Source organism: Orcinus orca, unplaced genomic scaffold (genome assembly GCF_937001465.1).
Source record: "Orcinus orca unplaced genomic scaffold, mOrcOrc1.1 scaffold_23, whole genome shotgun sequence".
Lineage (NCBI taxonomy): Eukaryota > Metazoa > Chordata > Mammalia > Artiodactyla > Delphinidae > Orcinus > Orcinus orca.
Genome location: NW_026043884.1, coordinates 5,076,296 through 5,094,476, shown reverse-complemented (window position 1 = coordinate 5,094,476; position 18,181 = coordinate 5,076,296).

The window sequence follows — 18,181 nt, the reverse complement described above, 5'->3', positions numbered from 1 at the left end:
CCTGTGTAGCAAGGTTTACATTCCGTGTATTAGTGATATCTTATGATGTTTCTTTTTCTGTGTGACTTATTTCAGTTAGAATCGTCATACCTGAATCCACTCAGTATGCTGCTACAGGCCTGATGACATAGATTTCATTGCTGAGTGATATTGCATTTTACGTAAGTACCACAACTTCTTTATCCATTTTTCACTTTCTGCGATATTGAACCTGTCCCGTAAAAGAGTTTCTTGTAAACAGAGCCGTCCCAAACTTTGGGGTGGCTGTGTCTTTTTGATTTTAATTTCCCTAAGCTATAGGACCATAAGTGGAAGTGCCCTAGGCTCTGTTGCTTTGTTTTTTAGCTGTTTCAGGAAACACCATACACTTCTCCGGAGTGGCTGTTGGCAATTTACATCCAGCCCATCAGCATAACAAGGCTCCCAGTTCTCCATGGCCTGTCCTGCCTTTCTGGATTTTACACTTTTTTCAGATGGCCCTTTTGACGGGGGGAAGTGAGACTTCATTGTAGTGCAGATTTCCTTTGCAAGCTTGCTTGGTTGGCCAAAAAGGGCGTATGCGTTTTTTCCGGAAAAAACGCATACGCCCTTTTTGTCCAAGTGCATCATTGTCGACGTTCTGCCTCTTTTCCTATGCTTTAAATGCAATTCCAGTCTACCTCCTGAAATCGGTTTCCTGCAATTCTGCCCAGCTTTCAAGTCCTCTTGGCAGCCTTACTTCAGTATATTTTTGGACGATAGCTGTCATTTATAACTCTGCAGGTTTGTGAATTACAGTGCCCGTGCGCTCCTTTCTTCAACTCGCTTTCTTGTGAGCTGGCCGCAACACCGCAGGATTGCTTCAGGCCCTAATCTGGTTCCGACACGGCACGCTGAGCCTTTGGTTAATTCCTCTTCCTGGTGGGAAATGAGAGTTAAATTTGCCCATCCAGACACCTCCAGCTAGTCTCTCATTGTTCTCCCTATTCCTGTTCATCTTCCGCAGAAATTGCAAACTGGGCCAAACAGGAGGTTAAAGGCACTGACTCTCCAAGTCGGGAGAGTGTTAGTTAAGCATCTGGAATGTTGCACCCGAGTACCAGGGGACGAAAACTGAGACATATTTGAACCCGTCTCCCGATCACACGGTTGATCATACTCTGGGTTCCACATGCATGTTTTAGCTGAAGGAAGAATCCCTTAAACCTGGAGAGTTGAGACCCGTGGAATGGGTACCATGCAATATGACTTCAAAGGGTCTTCATTTGCTCACCGAACCTCTCCAATCCTATCACTGCTGCGTTTATGCCCCTGTACACACACATGATTCTCTTTCGGAGACATAGCAATCCATAGGTTTTAAGATACTTACTAGTCAGGTACATTCTCAAGCGTTTAATATGGGGTGTTGAGTCCATTTCGTTGAGCAATGAGTAGCTCTTGTCTATTACATATTTGGCTTAAGGAACTTAATCTGTGCTCATTTCAATGTCTGGCTTTATGCAGCACCCCATCTCACCTTTCCCCTTAAGCAAGCATAAGTTGGTTTTCTAAATTTGAGACCCTGTTCTGTTTTGTAATTCAGTTCCTGTGTAGCCAAGTTTACATTCCATGTATTAGTGATATCTTATGATGTTTCTTTTTCTGTGTGATTTATTTCAGTTAGAATCATCATACCTGAAATCACTCATTATGCTGCTAGGGGCCTGATGACATAGATTTCATTGCTGAATGATATTGCATTGTACGTAGGTACCACAAGTTCTTTATCCGGTTTTCACTTTCTGCGATATTGAACTTGCACCGTAAACGAGGTTCTTGTAAACAGAGCCGTCCCAAACTTTGGGGTGGCTGTGTGTTTGTGATTTTAATTTCCCTAAGCTATAGGACCATAAGTGGAAGTGCCCTAGACTCTGTTGCTTTGTTTTTTAGATATTTCAGGAAACACCATACACTTCTCCCGAGTGGCTGTTGGCAATTTACATCCCGCCCATCAGCATAACAAGGCTCCCAGTTCTCCATGGCCTGTGCTGCCTTTCTGGATTTTACACTTTTTTCAGATGGCCCTTTTGACCGGGGGGAAGTGAGACTTCATTGTAGTGCAGATTTCCTTTGCAAGCTTGCTTGGTTGTCCAAAAAGCGCGTATGCGTTTTTTCCTGAATATATTCAGGAAAAAACGCATACGCCCTTTTTGGCCAAGTGCATCATTGTCAACGTTCTGCCTCTTTTCCTATGCTTTAAGTGCAATTCCAGTCTACCTCCTGAAATCGGTTTCCTGCAATTCTGCCCCGCTTTCAAGTCCTCTTGGCAGCCTTACTTCAGTATATTTTTGGACGATAGCTGTCATTTATAACTCTGCAGGTTTGTTAATTACAGTGCCCCTGAGCTCCTTTCTTCAACTCGCTTTCTTGTGAGCTGGCCGCAACACCGCAGGATTGCTTCAGGCCCTAATCTGGGTCCGGCACGGCCCTCTGAGCCTTTGGTTAATTCCTTTTCCTGGTGGGAAATGAGAGTTAAATTTGTCCGTCCAGACACCTCCAGCTAGTCTCTCATTGGTTCTCCCTATTCCTGTTCATCTTCCGCAGAAATTGCAAACTGGGCCAAACAGGAAGTTAAAGGCACTGACTCTCCAAGTCGGGAGAGTGTTAGTAAAGCATCTGGAATGTTGCACCCGAGTACCAGGGGACGAGAACTGAGACATATTGCAACACGTCTCCCGATCACATGGTTGATCATACTCTGGGTTCCACATGCATGATGTAGCTGAAGGAAGAATCCCTTAAACCTGGAGAGTTGAGACCCGTGGAATGGGTACCATGCAGTATGATTTCAAAGGGTCTTCATTTGCTCACCGAACCTCCCCAATCCTATCACTGCTGCGTTTATTCCCCCTGTACACACGCTTGATTCTCTTTTGGAGACATAGCAATCCATAAGTTTTAAGATACTTACTAGTCAGCCACATTGTTAGGCGTTTAATAAGGGGTGTTGAGCCCATTTCGTTGAGCAAGGAGTAGCTCTTGTCTATTACATATTTGGCTTAAGGAACTTTATCTGTGCCCATTTCAATCTCTGCTTTTATGCAGCACCCCAACTCACCTTTCCCCTTAAGCAAGCATAAGTTGGTTTTCTAAATTTGAGACCCTGTTCTCTTTTGTAATCCAGTTCCTGTGTAGCCAAGTTTACATTCCGTGTATTAGTGATATCTTATGATGTTTCTTTTTCTGTGTGACTTATATCAGTTAGAATCATCATACCTGAATCCACTCATTATGCTTCTACGGGCCTGATGACATAGATTTCATTGCTGAGTGATATTGCATTGTACGTAAGTTCCACAACTTCTTTATCCGTTTTTCGCTTTCTGCGATATTGAACTTGTACCGTAAACGAGGTTCTTGTCAACAGAGCCGTCCCAAACTTTAGGGTGGTTGTGTCTTTTTGATTTTAATTTCCCTAAGCTATAGGACCATAAGTGGAAATGCCCTAGGCTCTGTTGCTTTGTTTTTTAGATGTTTCAGGAAGCACCATACACTTCTCCAGAGTGGCTGTTGGCAATTTACATCCCGCCCATCAGCATAACAACGCTCCCAGTTCTCCATGGCCTGTCCTGCCTTTCTGGATTTTACACTTTTTTCAGATGTCCCTTTTGACCGGGGGGAAGTGAGACTTCATTGTAGTGCAGATTTCCTTTGCAAGCTTGCTTGGTTGTACAAAGAGGGCGTATGCGTTTTTTCCTGAATATATTCAGGAAAAAACGCATACGCCCTTTTTGGCCAAGTGCATCATTGTCGACGTTCTGCCTCTTTTCCTATGCTTTAAATGCAATTCCAGTCTACCTCCTGAAATCGGTTTCCTGCAATTCTGCCCGGCTTTCAAGTCCTCTTGGCAGCCTTACTTCAGTGTATTTTTGGACTATAGCTGTCATTTATAACTCTGCAGGTTTGTGAATTACAGTGCCCCTGAGCTCCTTTCTTCAACTCGCTTTCTTGTGAGCTGGCCGCAACACCCCAGTATTGTTTCAGTCCCTTATCCGGTTTCGGCATGGCATGCTGAGCCTTTGGTTAATTCCTCTTCCTGGTTGGAAATGAGAGTTAAATTTGCCCGTCCAGACACCTCCAGCTAGTCTCTCATTGGTTCTCCCTATTCCTGTTCATCTTCCGTGGAATTTGCAAACTGGGTCAAACAGGAGGTTAAAGGCACTGACTCTCCAAGTCAGGAGAGTGTGAGTAAAGCGTCTGGAATGTTGCACCCGAGTACCAGGGGATGAGAACTGAGACATTGGAACACGTCTCCCGATCACACGGTTGATCATACTGTGGTTTCTACATGCATGTTTTAGCTGAAGGAAGAATCCCTTAAACCTGGAGAGTTGAGACCCGTCGAAAGGGTACCATGCAATATGACTTCAAAGGGTCTTCATTTGCTCACCGAACCTCTCCAACCCTAACACTGCTGCATTTATGCCCCTGTACACACGCTTGATTCTCTTTCAGAGACATAACAATCCACAGCTTTTAAGATATTTACTAGTCAGGTACATTCTTAGGCGTTTAATATGCGGTGTTGAGTCCATTTCGTTGAGCAAGGAGTAGCTCTTGTCTATTCCATATTTGGCTTAAGGAACTTTATCTGTGCTCATTTCAATCTCTGGTTTTATGCAGCACCCCAACTCACCTTTCCCCTTAAGCAAGCATAAGTTGGTTTTCTAAATTTGAGACCCTGTTCTGTTTTGTAATTCAGTTCCTGTGTAGCCAAGTTTACATTCCGTGTATTAGTGATATCTTATGATGTTTCTTTTTCTGTGTGACTTATTTCAGTTAGAATCATCATACCTGAATCCACTCAGTATGCTGCTACGGGCCTGATGACATAGATTTCATTGCTGAGTGATATTGTATTGTAGGTAAGTACCACAACTTCTTTATCCATTTTTCACTTTCTGCATTATTGAACTTGTACCATAAACGAGGTTTTTGTAAACAGAGCCATCCGAAACTTTTGGGTGGCTGTGTCTTTTTGATTTTAATTTCCCTAAGCTATAGGACCATAAGTGGAAATGCCCTAGGCTCTGTTCATGTGTTTTTTAGATGTTTCAGGAAGCACCATACACTTCTCTCGAGTGGCTGTTGGCAATTTACATCCCGCCCATCAGCATAACAAGGGTCCCAGTTCTCCATGGCCTGTCCTGCCTTTCTGGATTTTACACTTTTTTCAGATGGCCCTTTTGACCGGGGGGATGTGAGACTTCATTGTACTGCAGATTTCCTTTGCAAGCTTGCTTGGTTGGCCAAAAAGGGCGTATGCGTTTTTTCCTGAATATATTCAGGAAAAAACGCATACGCCCTTTTTGGCCAAGTGCATCATTGTGGACGTTCTGCCTCTTTTCCTATGCTTTAAATGCAATTCCAGTCTACCTCCTGAAATCGGTTTCCTGCAATTCTGCCCCGCTTTCAAGTCCTCTTGGCAGCCTTACTTCAGTATATTTTTGGACGATAGCTGTCATTTATAACTCTGCAGGTTTGTGAATTACAGTGCCCCTGAGCTCCTTTCTTCAACTCGCTTTCTTGTGAGCTGGCCGCAACACCGCAGGATTGCTTCAGGCCCTAATCTGTTTCCGGCACGGCACGCTGAGCCCTTGGTTAATTCCTCTTCCTGGTGGGAAATGAGAGTTAAATTTGCCCGTCCAGACACCTCCAGCTAGTCTCTCATTGGTCCTCCCTATTCCTGTTCATTTTCTGCAGAAATTGCAAACTGGGCCAAATAGGAGGTTAAAGGCACTGACTCTCCATGTTGGGAGAGTGTTAGTAAAGCGTCTGGAATGTTGCACCCGAGTACCAGGGGACGAAAACAGAGATATATTTGAACACGTCTCCTGATCACACGGTTGATCATACTCTGCGTTCCACATGCATGTTTCAGCTGAAGGAAGAATCCCTTAAACCTGGAGAGTTGACACCCGTGGAATGGGTACCATGCAATATGACTTCAAAGGGTCTTCGTTTGCTCACCGAACCTCTCCAATCCTATCACTGCTGCATTTATGCCCCTGTACACATGCTTGATTCTCTTATAGAGACATAGCAATCCATAGGTTTTAAGATACTTACTAGTCAGGTACATTCTTAGGTGTTTAATATGGGGTGTTGAGTCCATTTCGTTGAGCAAGGAGTAGCTCTTGTCTATTACATATTTGGCTTAAGGAACTTTATCTGTGCTCATTTCAATCTCTGGTTTTATGCAGCACCCCAACTCACCTTTCCCCTTAAGCAAGCATAAGTTGGTTTTCTAAATTTGAGACCCTGTTCTGTTATGTAATCCAGTTCCTGTGTAGCCAAGTTTACATTCCGTGTATTAGTGATATCTTATGATGTTTCTTTTTCTGTGTGACTCATTTCAGTTAGAATCATCATACTTGAACCCACTCATTTTCTGCTACGGGCCTGATGACATAGATTTCATTGCTGAGTGATATTGCATTGTACGTAAGTACCACAAATTCTTTATCCACGTTTCACTTTCTGCGATATTGAACTTGTATCATAAATGAGGTTCTTGTAAACAGAGCCGTCCCAAACTTTTGGGTGGCTGTGTCTTTCTGATTTTAATTTCCCTAAGCTATAGGACCATAAGTGGAAGTGCCCTAGGTTCTGTTGCTTTGGTTTTTTTTTTTATATGTTTCAGGAAACAGCATACACTTCTCCCCAGTGGCTGTTGGCAATTTACATCCCGCCCGTCAGCATAACAAGGCTCCCAGTTCTCCATGGCCTGTCCTGCCTTTCTGGATTTTACACTTTTTTCACATGGCCCTTTTGACCGGGGGGAAGTGAGACTTCATTGTAGTGCAGATTTCCTTTGCAAGCTTGCTTGGTTGGCCAAAAAGGGCGTATGCGTTTTTTCCTGAATATATTCAGGAAAAAACGCATACGCCCTTTTTGGCCAAGTGTATGATTGTCGAAGTTCTGCCTCTTTTACTATGCTTTAAATGCAATTCCAGTGTACCTCCTGAAATCGGTTTCCTGCAATTCTGCCCCGCTTTCAAGTCCTCTTGGCAGCCTTACTTCAGTATATTTTCGGACGACAGCTGTCCTTTATAACTCTGCAGGTTTGTGAATTACAGTGCCCCTGAGCTCCTTTCTTCAACTCGCTTTCTTGTGAGCTGGCCGAAACACCGCAGGATTGCTTCAGGCCCTAATCTGGTTCTGGTACGTCACGCTGAGCCTTTGGTTAATTCCTCTTCCTGGTGGGAAATGAGAGTTAAATTTGCCCATCCAGACACCTCCAGCTAGTCTCTCATTGGTTCTCCCTATTCCTGTTCATCCTCCACAGAAATTGAAAACTGGGCCTAACAGGAGGTTAAAGGCACTGACTCTCCAAGTCGGCAGAGTGTTAGTAAAGTGTCTGGAATGTTGCACCCGAGTACCAGGGGACGAGAACTGAGACATATTGGAACACATCTCCCGATCACACGGTTGATCATACTCTGGGTTCCACATGCATGTTTTAGCTGAAGGAAGAATCCCTTAAACCTGGAGAGTTGAGACCCGTGGAATGGGTACCATGCAATATGACTTCAAAGGGTCTTCATTTGCTCACCGAACCTCTCCAATCCTATCACTGCTGCGTTTATGCCCCTCTACACATGCTTGATTCTCTTTCGGAGACATAGCAATCCATAGATTTTAAGATATTACCAGTCAGGTACATTCTTAGGCGTTTAATATGGGGTTTTGAGTCCATTTCGTTGAGCAAGGAGTAGCTCTTGTCTATTACATATTTGGCTTAAGGAACATTATCTGTGCTCATTTCAATCTCTGGTTTTATGCAGCACCCCAACTCACCTTTCCCCTTAAGCAAGCATAAGTTTGTTTTCTAAATTTGAGACCCTGTTCTGTTTTGTAATTCAGTTCCTGTGTAGCCAAGTTTACATTCCGTGTATTAGTGATATCTTATGATGTTTCTTTTTCTGTGTGACTTATTTCAGTTAGAATCATCATACCTGAATCCACTCATTATGCTGCTACGGGCCTGATGACATAGATTTCATTTCTGAGTGCTATTGCATTGTACGTAAGTACCACAACGTCTTTATCCATTTTTTGCTTTCTGTGATATTGAACTTGTACCGTAAAGGAGGTTCTTGTAAAGAGAGCTGTCACAAACTTTGGGGTGGCTGTGTCTTTTTGATTTTAATTTCCCTAAACTATAGGACCATAAGTGGAAGTGCCCTAGGCTCTGTTCCTCTGTTTTTTAGATGTTTCAGGAAGCACCATACACTTCTCACGAGTGGCTGTTGGCAATTTACATCCCGCCCATCAGCATAACAAGGCTCCCAGTTCTCCATGGCCTGTCCTGGCTTTCTGGATTTTACACTTTATTCAGATGGCCCTTTTGAACGGGGGGGAAGTGAGACTTCATTGTAGTGCAGATTTCCTTTGCAAGCTTGCTTGGTTGGCCAAAAAGGGCGTATGCGTTTTTTCCTGAATATATTCAGGAAAAAACGCATACGCCCTTTTTGGCCAAGTGCATCATTGTCGACATTCTGCTTCTTTTCCTATGCTTTAAATGCAATTCCAGTCTACCTCCTGAAATCGGTTTCCTGCAATTCTGCACCACTTTCAAGATCTCTTGGCAGCCTTACTTCAGTATATTTTTGGACGATAGCTGTCATTTATAACTCTGCAGGTGTGTGAATTACAGTGCCACTGAGCTCCTTTCTTCAACTCGCTTTCTTGTGAGCTGGCCGCAACACCGCAGGATTGCTTCAGGCCCTAATCTGGTTCCGGCACGGCACGCTGAGCCTTTGGTTAATTCCTCTTCCTGGTGGGAAATGAGAGTTAAATTTGCCCGTCCAGACACCTCCAGCTAGTCTCTCATTGGTTCTCCCTATTCCTGTTCATCTTCCGCAGAAATTGCAAACTGGGCCAAACAGGAAGTTAAAGGCACTGACTCTCCAAGTTGGGAGAGTGTTATAAAGCGTCTGGAATGTTGCACCCGATTACCAGGGGACGAGAATTGAGACATATTTGAAGACATCTCCCGATCACACGGTTGATCATACTCCGGGTTCCACATGCATGTTTCAGCTGAAGGAAGAATCCCTTAAACCTGGAGAGTTGAGACCCGTGGAATGGGTACCATGCAATATGACTTCAAAGGGTCTTCGTTTGCTCACCGAACCTCTCCAATCCTATCACTGCTGCATTTATGCCCCTGTACACACGCTTGATTCTCTTTCGGAGACATAGCAATTCATAGGTTTTAAGATACTTACTAGTCAGGTACATTCTTAGGCGTTTAATATGGGGTGTTGAGTCCATTTCATTGAGCAAGGAGTAGCTCTTGTCTATTACATATTTGGCTTAAGGAACTTTATCTGTGCTGATTTCAATCTCTGGTTTTATGCAGCACCACAACTCACCTTTCCCCTTAAGCAAGCATAAGTTCGTTTTACAAATTTGAGACCCTGTTCTGTTTTGTAATCCAGTTCCTTTGTTGCCAAGTTTACATTCCGTGTATTAGTGATATCTTATGATGTTTCTTTTTCTGTGTGACTTATTTCAGTTAGAATCATCATACCTGAATCCACTCATTATGCTTTTACGGGCCTGATGACATAGATTTCATTGCTGAGTGATATTGCATTGTACGTAAGTACCACAACTTCTGTATCCATTTTTCACTTTCTGCGAAATTGAACTTGTACCGTAAATGAGGTTCTTGTAAACAGAGCCTTCCCAAACTTTGGGGTGGCTGTGTCTTTTTGATTTTAATTTCCCTAAGCTATAGGACCATAAGTGGAAGTGCCCTAGGCTCTGTTGCTTTGTTTTTTATATGTTTCAGAAAACACCATACACTTCTCCCGAGTGGCTGTTGGCAATTTACATCCCGCCCATCAGCATAACAAGGCTCCCAGTTCTCCATGGCCTGTCCTGCCTTTCTGGATTGTACACTTTTTTCAGATGGCCCTTTTGACCGGGGGGAAGTGAGACTTCATTGTAGTGCAGATTTCCTTGGCAAGCTTGCTTGGTTGGCCAAAACGGGCGTATGCGTTTTTTCCTGAATATATTCAGGAAAAAACGCATACGCCCTTTTTGGCCAAGTGCATCATTGTCCACGTTCTGCCTCTTTTCCTATGCTTTAAATGCAATTCCAGTCTACCTCCGGAAATTGGTTTCCTGCAATTCTGCCCCGCATTCAAGACCTCTTGGCAGCCTTACTTCAGTATATTTTTGGACGATAGCTGTCATTTATAACTCTGCATGTTTGTGAATTACAGTGCCCCTGAGCTCCTTTCTTCAACTCGCTTTCTTGTGAGCTGGCCGCAACACCGCAGGATTGCTTCAGGCCTTAATCTGGTTCCGGCACGGCACGCTGAGCCTTTGGTTAATTCCTCTTCCTTGTGGGAAATGTCAGTTAAATTTGCCCGTCCAGACACCTCCGGCTAGTCAGTCATTGGTCCTCCCTATTCGTGTTCATCTTCCGCAGAAATTGCAAACCGGGCCAAACAGGAGGTTAAAGGCACTGACTCTCCAAGTCGGGAGAGTGTTAGTAAAGCATCTGGAATGTTGCACCCGATTACCAGCAGACGAGAACTGAGACATATTGGAACACGTCTCCCGATCACACGGTTGATCATACTCTGGGTTTCACATGCATGTTTAGCTGAAGGAAGAATCCCTTAAACCTGGAGAGTTGAGACCCGTGGAATGGGTACCATGCAATATGACTTCAAAGGGTCTTCATTTGCTCACCGAACCTCTCCAATCCTATCACTGCTGCGTTTATGCCCCTGTACTCACGCTTGATTCTCTTCCGGAGACATAGCGATCCATAGGTTTTAAGATACTTACTAGTCAGTTACATTCTTAGGCGTTTAATATGGGGTGTTGAGTCCATTTCGTTGAGCAAGGAGTAGCTCTTGTCTATTCCATATTTGGCTTAAGGAACTTTATCTGTGCTCATTTCAATCTCTGGTTTTATGCAGCACCCCAACTCACCTTTCCCCTTAAGCAAGCATAAGTTGGTTTTCTAAATTTGAGACCCTGTTCTGTTTTGTAATTCAGTTCCTGTGTAGCCAAGTTTACATTCCGTGTATTAGTGATATCTTATGATGTTTCTTTTTCTGTGTGACTTATTTCAGTTAGAATCATCATACCTGAATCCACTCATTATGCTGCTACGGGCCTGATGACATAGATTTCATTTCTGAGTGATATTGCATTGTACGTAAGTACCACAACTTCTTTATCCATTTTTTGCTTTCTGTGATATTGAACTTGTACTGTAAAGGAGGTTCTTGTAAAGAGAGCCGTCACAAACTTTGGGGTGGCTGGGTCTTTTTGATTTTAATTTCCGTAAATTATAGGACCATAAGTGGAAGTGCCCTAGGCTCTGTTCCTCTGTTTTTTAGATGTTTCAGGAAGCACCATACAATTCTCCCGAGTGGCTGTTGGCAATTTACATCCCACACATCAGCATAACAAGGCACCCAGTTCTCCATGGCCTGTCCTGGCTTTCTGGATTTTACACTTTATTAAGATGGACCTTTTGACTGGGGGGAAGTGAGACTTCATTGTAGTGCAGATTTCCTTTGCAAGCTTGCTTGGTTGTACAAAGAGGGCGTATGCGTTTTTTCCTGAATATATTCAGGAAAAAACGCATACGCCCTTTTTGGCCAAGTGCATCATTGTCGACGTTCTGCCTCTTTTCCTATGCTTTAAATGCAATTCCAGTCTACCTCCTGAAATCGGTTTCCTGCAATTCTGCCCGGCTTTCAAGTCCTCTTGGCAGCCTTACTTCAGTGTATTTTTGGACTATAGCTGTCATTTATAACTCTGCAGGTTTGTGAATTACAGTGCCCCTGAGCTCCTTTCTTCAACTCGCTTTCTTGTGAGCTGGCCGCAACACCCCAGTATTGTTTCAGTCCCTTATCCGGTTTCGGCATGGCATGCTGAGCCTTTGGTTAATTCCTCTTCCTGGTTGGAAATGAGAGTTAAATTTGCCCGTCCAGACACCTCCAGCTAGTCTCTCATTGGTTCTCCCTATTCCTGTTCATCTTCCGTGGAATTTGCAAACTGGGTCAAACAGGAGGTTAAAGGCACTGACTCTCCAAGTCAGGAGAGTGTGAGTAAAGCGTCTGGAATGTTGCACCCGAGTACCAGGGGATGAGAACTGAGACATTGGAACACGTCTCCCGATCACACGGTTGATCATACTGTGGTTTCTACATGCATGTTTTAGCTGAAGGAAGAATCCCTTAAACCTGGAGAGTTGAGACCCGTCGAAAGGGTACCATGCAATATGACTTCAAAGGGTCTTCATTTGCTCACCGAACCTCTCCAACCCTAACACTGCTGCATTTATGCCCCTGTACACACGCTTGATTCTCTTTCAGAGACATAACAATCCACAGCTTTTAAGATATTTACTAGTCAGGTACATTCTTAGGCGTTTAATATGCGGTGTTGAGTCCATTTCGTTGAGCAAGGAGTAGCTCTTGTCTATTCCATATTTGGCTTAAGGAACTTTATCTGTGCTCATTTCAATCTCTGGTTTTATGCAGCACCCCAACTCACCTTTCCCCTTAAGCAAGCATAAGTTGGTTTTCTAAATTTGAGACCCTGTTCTGTTTTGTAATTCAGTTCCTGTGTAGCCAAGTTTACATTCCGTGTATTAGTGATATCTTATGATGTTTCTTTTTCTGTGTGACTTATTTCAGTTAGAATCATCATACCTGAATCCACTCAGTATGCTGCTACGGGCCTGATGACATAGATTTCATTGCTGAGTGATATTGTATTGTAGGTAAGTACCACAACTTCTTTATCCATTTTTCACTTTCTGCATTATTGAACTTGTACCATAAACGAGGTTTTTGTAAACAGAGCCATCCGAAACTTTTGGGTGGCTGTGTCTTTTTGATTTTAATTTCCCTAAGCTATAGGACCATAAGTGGAAATGCCCTAGGCTCTGTTCATGTGTTTTTTAGATGTTTCAGGAAGCACCATACACTTCTCTCGAGTGGCTGTTGGCAATTTACATCCCGCCCATCAGCATAACAAGGGTCCCAGTTCTCCATGGCCTGTCCTGCCTTTCTGGATTTTACACTTTTTTCAGATGGCCCTTTTGACCGGGGGGATGTGAGACTTCATTGTACTGCAGATTTCCTTTGCAAGCTTGCTTGGTTGGCCAAAAAGGGCGTATGCGTTTTTTCCTGAATATATTCAGGAAAAAACGCATACGCCCTTTTTGGCCAAGTGCATCATTGTGGACGTTCTGCCTCTTTTCCTATGCTTTAAATGCAATTCCAGTCTACCTCCTGAAATCGGTTTCCTGCAATTCTGCCCCGCTTTCAAGTCCTCTTGGCAGCCTTACTTCAGTATATTTTTGGACGATAGCTGTCATTTATAACTCTGCAGGTTTGTGAATTACAGTGCCCCTGAGCTCCTTTCTTCAACTCGCTTTCTTGTGAGCTGGCCGCAACACCGCAGGATTGCTTCAGGCCCTAATCTGGTTCCGGCACGGCACGCTGAGCCCTTGGTTAATTCCTCTTCCTGGTGGGAAATGAGAGTTAAATTTGCCCGTCCAGACACCTCCAGCTAGTCTCTCATTGGTCCTCCCTATTCCTGTTCATTTTCTGCAGAAATTGCAAACTGGGCCAAATAGGAGGTTAAAGGCACTGACTCTCCATGTTGGGAGAGTGTTAGTAAAGCGTCTGGAATGTTGAACCCGAGTACCAGGGGACGAAAACAGAGATATATTTGAACACGTCTCCTGATCACACGGTTGATCATACTCTGCGTTCCACATGCATGTTTCAGCTGAAGGAAGAATCCCTTAAACCTGGAGAGTTGACACCCGTGGAATGGGTACCATGCAATATGACTTCAAAGGGTCTTCGTTTGCTCACCGAACCTCTCCAATCCTATCACTGCTGCATTTATGCCCCTGTACACATGCTTGATTCTCTTATAGAGACATAGCAATCCATAGGTTTTAAGATACTTACTAGTCAGGTACATTCTTAGGTGTTTAATATGGGGTGTTGAGTCCATTTCGTTGAGCAAGGAGTAGCTCTTGTCTATTACATATTTGGCTTAAGGAACTTTATCTGTGCTCATTTCAATCTCTGGTTTTATGCAGCACCCCAACTCACCTTTCCCCTTAAGCAAGCATAAGTTGGTTTTCTAAATTTGAGACCCTGTTCTGTTATGTAATCCAGTTCCTGTGTAGCCAAGTTTACATTCCGTGTATTAGTGATATCTTATGATGTTTCTTTTTCTGTGTGACTCATTTCAGTTAGAATCATCATACTTGAACCCACTCATTTTCTGCTACGGGCCTGATGACATAGATTTCATTGCTGAGTGATATTGCATTGTACGTAAGTACCACAAATTCTTTATCCACGTTTCACTTTCTGCGATATTGAACTTGTATCATAAATGAGGTTCTTGTAAACAGAGCCGTCCCAAACTTTTGGGTGGCTGTGTCTTTCTGATTTTAATTTCCCTAAGCTATAGGACCATAAGTGGAAGTGCCCTAGGTTCTGTTGCTTTGGTTTTTTTTTTTATATGTTTCAGGAAACAGCATACACTTCTCCCCAGTGGCTGTTGGCAATTTACATCCCGCCCGTCAGCATAACAAGGCTCCCAGTTCTCCATGGCCTGTCCTGCCTTTCTGGATTTTACACTTTTTTCACATGGCCCTTTTGACCGGGGGGAAGTGAGACTTCATTGTAGTGCAGATTTCCTTTGCAAGCTTGCTTGGTTGGCCAAAAAGGGCGTATGCGTTTTTTCCTGAATATATTCAGGAAAAAACGCATACGCCCTTTTTGGCCAAGTGTATGATTGTCGAAGTTCTGCCTCTTTTACTATGCTTTAAATGCAATTCCAGTGTACCTCCTGAAATCGGTTTCCTGCAATTCTGCCCCGCTTTCAAGTCCTCTTGGCAGCCTTACTTCAGTATATTTTCGGACGACAGCTGTCCTTTATAACTCTGCAGGTTTGTGAATTACAGTGCCCCTGAGCTCCTTTCTTCAACTCGCTTTCTTGTGAGCTGGCCGAAACACCGCAGGATTGCTTCAGGCCCTAATCTGGTTCTGGTACGTCACGCTGAGCCTTTGGTTAATTCCTCTTCCTGGTGGGAAATGAGAGTTAAATTTGCCCATCCAGACACCTCCAGCTAGTCTCTCATTGGTTCTCCCTATTCCTGTTCATCCTCCACAGAAATTGAAAACTGGGCCTAACAGGAGGTTAAAGGCACTGACTCTCCAAGTCGGCAGAGTGTTAGTAAAGTGTCTGGAATGTTGCACCCGAGTACCAGGGGACGAGAACTGAGACATATTGGAACACATCTCCCGATCACACGGTTGATCATACTCTGGGTTCCACATGCATGTTTTAGCTGAAGGAAGAATCCCTTAAACCTGGAGAGTTGAGACCCGTGGAATGGGTACCATGCAATATGACTTCAAAGGGTCTTCATTTGCTCACCGAACCTCTCCAATCCTATCACTGCTGCGTTTATGCCCCTCTACACATGCTTGATTCTCTTTCGGAGACATAGCAATCCATAGATTTTAAGATATTACCAGTCAGGTACATTCTTAGGCGTTTAATATGGGGTTTTGAGTCCATTTCGTTGAGCAAGGAGTAGCTCTTGTCTATTCCATATTTGGCTTAAGGAACATTATCTGTGCTCATTTCAATCTCTGGTTTTATGCAGCACCCCAACTCACCTTTCCCCTTAAGCAAGCATAAGTTTGTTTTCTAAATTTGAGACCCTGTTCTGTTTTGTAATTCAGTTCCTGTGTAGCCAAGTTTACATTCCGTGTATTAGTGATATCTTATGATGTTTCTTTTTCTGTGTGACTTATTTCAGTTAGAATCATCATACCTGAATCCACTCATTATGCTGCTACGGGCCTGATGACATAGATTTCATTTCTGAGTGCTATTGCATTGTACGTAAGTACCACAACGTCTTTATCCATTTTTTGCTTTCTGTGATATTGAACTTGTACCGTAAAGGAGGTTCTTGTAAAGAGAGCTGTCACAAACTTTGGGGTGGCTGTGACTTTTTGATTTTAATTTCCCTAAACTATAGGACCATAAGTGGAAGTGCCCTAGGCTCTGTTCCTCTGTTTTTTAGATGTTTCAGGAAGCACCATACACTTCTCACGAGTGGCTGTTGGCAATTTACATCCCGCCCATCAGCATAACAAGGCTCCCAGTTCTCCATGGCCTGTCCTGGCTTTCTGGATTTTACACTTTATTCAGATGGCCCTTTTGAACGGGGGGGAAGTGAGACTTCATTGTAGTGCAGATTTCCTTTGCAAGCTTGCTTGGTTGGCCAAAAAGGGCGTATGCGTTTTTTCCTGAATATATTCAGGAAAAAACGCATACGCCCTTTTTGGCCAAGTGCATCATTGTCGACATTCTGCTTCTTTTCCTATGCTTTAAATGCAATTCCAGTCTACCTCCTGAAATCGGTTTCCTGCAATTCTGCACCACTTTCAAGATCTCTTGGCAGCCTTACTTCAGTATATTTTTGGACGATAGCTGTCATTTATAACTCTGCAGGTGTGTGAATTACAGTGCCACTGAGCTCCTTTCTTCAACTCGCTTTCTTGTGAGCTGGCCGCAACACCGCAGGATTGCTTCAGGCCCTAATCTGGTTCCGGCACGGCACGCTGAGCCTTTGGTTAATTCCTCTTCCTGGTGGGAAATGAGAGTTAAATTTGCCCGTCCAGACACCTCCAGCTAGTCTCTCATTGGTTCTCCCTATTCCTGTTCATCTTCCGCAGAAATTGCAAACTGGGCCAAACAGGAAGTTAAAGGCACTGACTCTCCAAGTTGGGAGAGTGTTATAAAGCGTCTGGAATGTTGCACCCGATTACCAGGGGACGAGAATTGAGACATATTTGAAGACATCTCCCGATCACACGGTTGATCATACTCCGGGTTCCACATGCATGTTTCAGCTGAAGGAAGAATCCCTTAAACCTGGAGAGTTGAGACCCGTGGAATGGGTACCATGCAATATGACTTCAAAGGGTCTTCGTTTGCTCACCGAACCTCTCCAATCCTATCACTGCTGCATTTATGCCCCTGTACACACGCTTGATTCTCTTTCGGAGACATAGCAATTCATAGGTTTTAAGATACTTACTAGTCAGGTACATTCTTAGGCGTTTAATATGGGGTGTTGAGTCCATTTCATTGAGCAAGGAGTAGCTCTTGTCTATTACATATTTGGCTTAAGGAACTTTATCTGTGCTGATTTCAATCTCTGGTTTTATGCAGCACCACAACTCACCTTTCCCCTTAAGCAAGCATAAGTTCGTTTTACAAATTTGAGACCCTGTTCTGTTTTGTAATCCAGTTCCTTTGTTGCCAAGTTTACATTCCGTGTATTAGTGATATCTTATGATGTTTCTTTTTCTGTGTGACTTATTTCAGTTAGAATCATCATACCTGAATCCACTCATTATGCTTTTACGGGCCTGATGACATAGATTTCATTGCTGAGTGATATTGCATTGTACGTAAGTACCACAACTTCTGTATCCATTTTTCACTTTCTGCGAAATTGAACTTGTACCGTAAATGAGGTTCTTGTAAACAGAGCCTTCCCAAACTTTGGGGTGGCTGTGTCTTTTTGATTTTAATTTCCCTAAGCTATAGGACCATAAGTGGAAGTGCCCTAGGCTCTGTTGCTTTGTTTTTTATATGTTTCAGAAAACACCATACACTTCTCCCGAGTGGCTGTTGGCAATTTACATCCCGCCCATCAGCATAACAAGGCTCCCAGTTCTCCATGGCCTGTCCTGCCTTTCTGGATTGTACACTTTTTTCAGATGGCCCTTTTGACCGGGGGGAAGTGAGACTTCATTGTAGTGCAGATTTCCTTGGCAAGCTTGCTTGGTTGGCCAAAACGGGCGTATGCGTTTTTTCCTGAATATATTCAGGAAAAAACGCATACGCCCTTTTTGGCCAAGTGCATCATTGTCCACGTTCTGCCTCTTTTCCTATGCTTTAAATGCAATTCCAGTCTACCTCCGGAAATTGGTTTCCTGCAATTCTGCCCCGCATTCAAGACCTCTTGGCAGCCTTACTTCAGTATATTTTTGGACGATAGCTGTCATTTATAACTCTGCATGTTTGTGAATTACAGTGCCCCTGAGCTCCTTTCTTC